The sequence below is a fragment of the Cetorhinus maximus genome, unplaced genomic scaffold (assembly GCF_964194155.1).
Source record: "Cetorhinus maximus unplaced genomic scaffold, sCetMax3.hap1.1 HAP1_SCAFFOLD_446, whole genome shotgun sequence".
NCBI lineage: Eukaryota > Metazoa > Chordata > Chondrichthyes > Lamniformes > Cetorhinidae > Cetorhinus > Cetorhinus maximus.
The window spans coordinates 299895-302768 of NW_027596390.1; positions in this window are offsets into that span (position 1 = coordinate 299895).

Sequence of the window (2874 nt, forward strand, 5' to 3'; positions counted from 1 at the left end):
ATTTGTGCTACAAAGCTACTTCTGTTTCAAAATTCTAGCAGCAGATGTTTCTACAGTATTTTTTTTAACCATGAATGTGAGGATTCTAGAAAAGATCTCCTATCAAACATCAAATGCTTCTCTATCTCCTGGGGGAAACGGAAAGCTGGAAGCGATTACAGGGGTTGGGAGAAAGCATCATCTTGGAATAGTAATGAAATCATCATGCTTGCCACATCGTCCTGTCTTGCCAATTTTCTGTGACGATGTTAATTGGCATTTTACCAAAGGGTTTGGTGGGACATTTCCCACCTGTGCAGGTATCTCCTGGTTTTGAGCAGCCACTCTGTGGTCCTGGTAAATACAAAGATCTCCTCTTGTTCCTGAGCGCAGGCAGGAGGAACCTCCTTTCAGAGAATTAGTGAAGGACACTGGCAGTGTTAGCAACAATGTAAACCTGCTACCTGATTTTGACCTCTTTAAAACTCTTCAGTTTACAGCTGCAATAAATACAACAGACCGCAGTGTATAAGTTGACCCAGTGTATAAGACGGCCCCACTTTTCTGGTGCCAAAATGCACGTTTAGGCCTATCGTTGGCATATAAGTTGAACACCCCGCCATTTTTCAGCTAATAAATAGAGCTATACTCACATTAGGAGTCAGCCTTAATTTTTCATCTTAGAAATACATGCTTAGGATTATACTCACCTAATAAGTCACCCATGGGATGAAGCAGGTGATACAGGCCATGTTGCCAAAAAGATTTGCAGTTTAAGGCACAAGCACATTGAGCAGACTACACATGGCGACTAATGAACAGAGATAGGCTTCCTGCAAAAAGAATGAAATTTGAAGCTGGTTTCAAGCTAAAAGTAGTAACATTTGCTAATTTGTCAAATAACTGCGCTGTAGGAAGGGAATTCGGTATTAGTGAGAAGTTGGTGCAAGAATTGAAGAAGAAGGAATCTGCCCTGAAGAAGGTGCCCATGACCAAATGTGCCATGAGAAGAGGGACCAGCCACTGGCCTGATCTTGAGAAGCACGTATCGGAATGGGCCCTCGAAAATTGTAAGAATGGTTATGTCATCACCAGAAATGCAATGCATATATACGCATTGGCACAAATCAAACCCTGAGTCCAGCAAAGATTTCACAGCAACAGCTAGCTGGTGTAGCCACTTTATGGAACAAAAATGTCTAATGTTGCGGCAGAAAACCAAGATGGTAAGAGACTACCAAATAACCTCGATGCCAACATTACCAGTTTCCAGTGGTTTATCACCAGACACTGGCACAAACACAAATACCCATTATGTCACATCGGTGCCATGGATGAATGCCCATGAATTTCAATATGCCTAGCCCCTGCCAAGAGGTCAGCAGGGCACTCAAAGCTCCAATTCATGGATGCTGTCAAAAGAAACATGAAAGCCCTCAACATCAACTACAACAAGTGGGAAACTCTAGCTGAAGATCGATGGAAATAGTGACACCAGCTGTGGGTAGGAGTTCGCTGCCACCACCACAACATGTTGTTTCAGAAACTCCGAAGCATCAGCCAGTCCTGCAAACAAGGCATCAGCAGAGATCATCACACACCACTGATAAGGGCCAACTTCACATATGACACTTTTGGGAGACATAGCCTTTTGTTTCTTGGGTACCATTTGCCATCTGCTTATCAGGATAGGGTTCCTAATCATCATGCAACCATAAAGGAAGGTGGATTTTGGCAGGCCAGTATCTGATTGGCTGGGAGCTGCCCAGTTGGAGGCGGGCAGTGACTGACCAATAGAATGCAATGATACATCACACTATCAGAGGCAACCCATGGCACCCTGCCCTTACAAGAATTGAGCTGAGATTATGACCCATAAAATGCAACCACAAGTTTTGGTTACCACACTGGTAAGAGTAAAGTTGAAGTGTCCTCTCCATTTGTGTTTTTAGCTGCATGGCTTAGGCAGGTTTTGGAGACACAGGGTGGAATTTTCCATGTCTGCTGACATTGGACGTGGTTGGTGGTGTGAGTGGACAACATGGCAGGAAGGCCAGAAATCAATCGTGAAACCAGTTTGCGATCGTCCACTCAGCCCGTTGATCGCGGGCCGTGTTTCCCACCATCAGACATCGGAACCTCATTATAATACATTGTCATATCACTATAAGGCAAGCCTGCCAGAATCATCCCTCCATTCAGGATCATCCACCTATGTTGGCGGGAAAACACGCTGGTCCAAAACTCATCTTGACAAGTGTGACGTGCAGAAGTTGGGACTTACCCCCAGGGCCTTTCTCACATCGCGGACATCCAAGGAGCAGAAGATCCTGGAGCCCAACAGCAAGGGCACACAGGAGGAACGTCTATGGCTTGCTGGGTGGATTCTCATGGACATGGCTATGCTGTGAAGCAGTCCACAGAAGTTGGAAAGCCACTGTTGAGGGTCTGCTCACAATGGATGATGGTCGAGGGGGTGGAGGGGAAAGTCCAGCTGTGCTCGGGAGAGGAGGTTGTAGCAGGTGGTGGGAGAGGAAGATCTAGAATCGACTGGCAGAGGAAGAAATGTTCGGTGGGGTGAAGTTGGGAGGGGGAAAGGAAGGTGCCAGTGGGGGAGGTTGGGAGTTGGGGGGCATTAGGTGGATGAGGGGGTAAAGGGGAGAAGACGGCAACTGAAGAGGTAGGTGTAATTGGGGGTGGAAGGTTGAAGGGAAGGAGTTCAGGTGGGGAAAGGAGTGCAGAGAGAGGAGGGAATAAGGGTGGAGGAAGAAGTAAGGGTAGAGGAAGGAGTCAGGAAGGGGGAAGGAGTAAGGCTGCAGGAAGAAGTAAAGCTGGAGGAAGGAGTTGGGAGGGGGGAAGGACTAAGGGCGGTGAAAGAAGTAAAGGTCAGGAAGG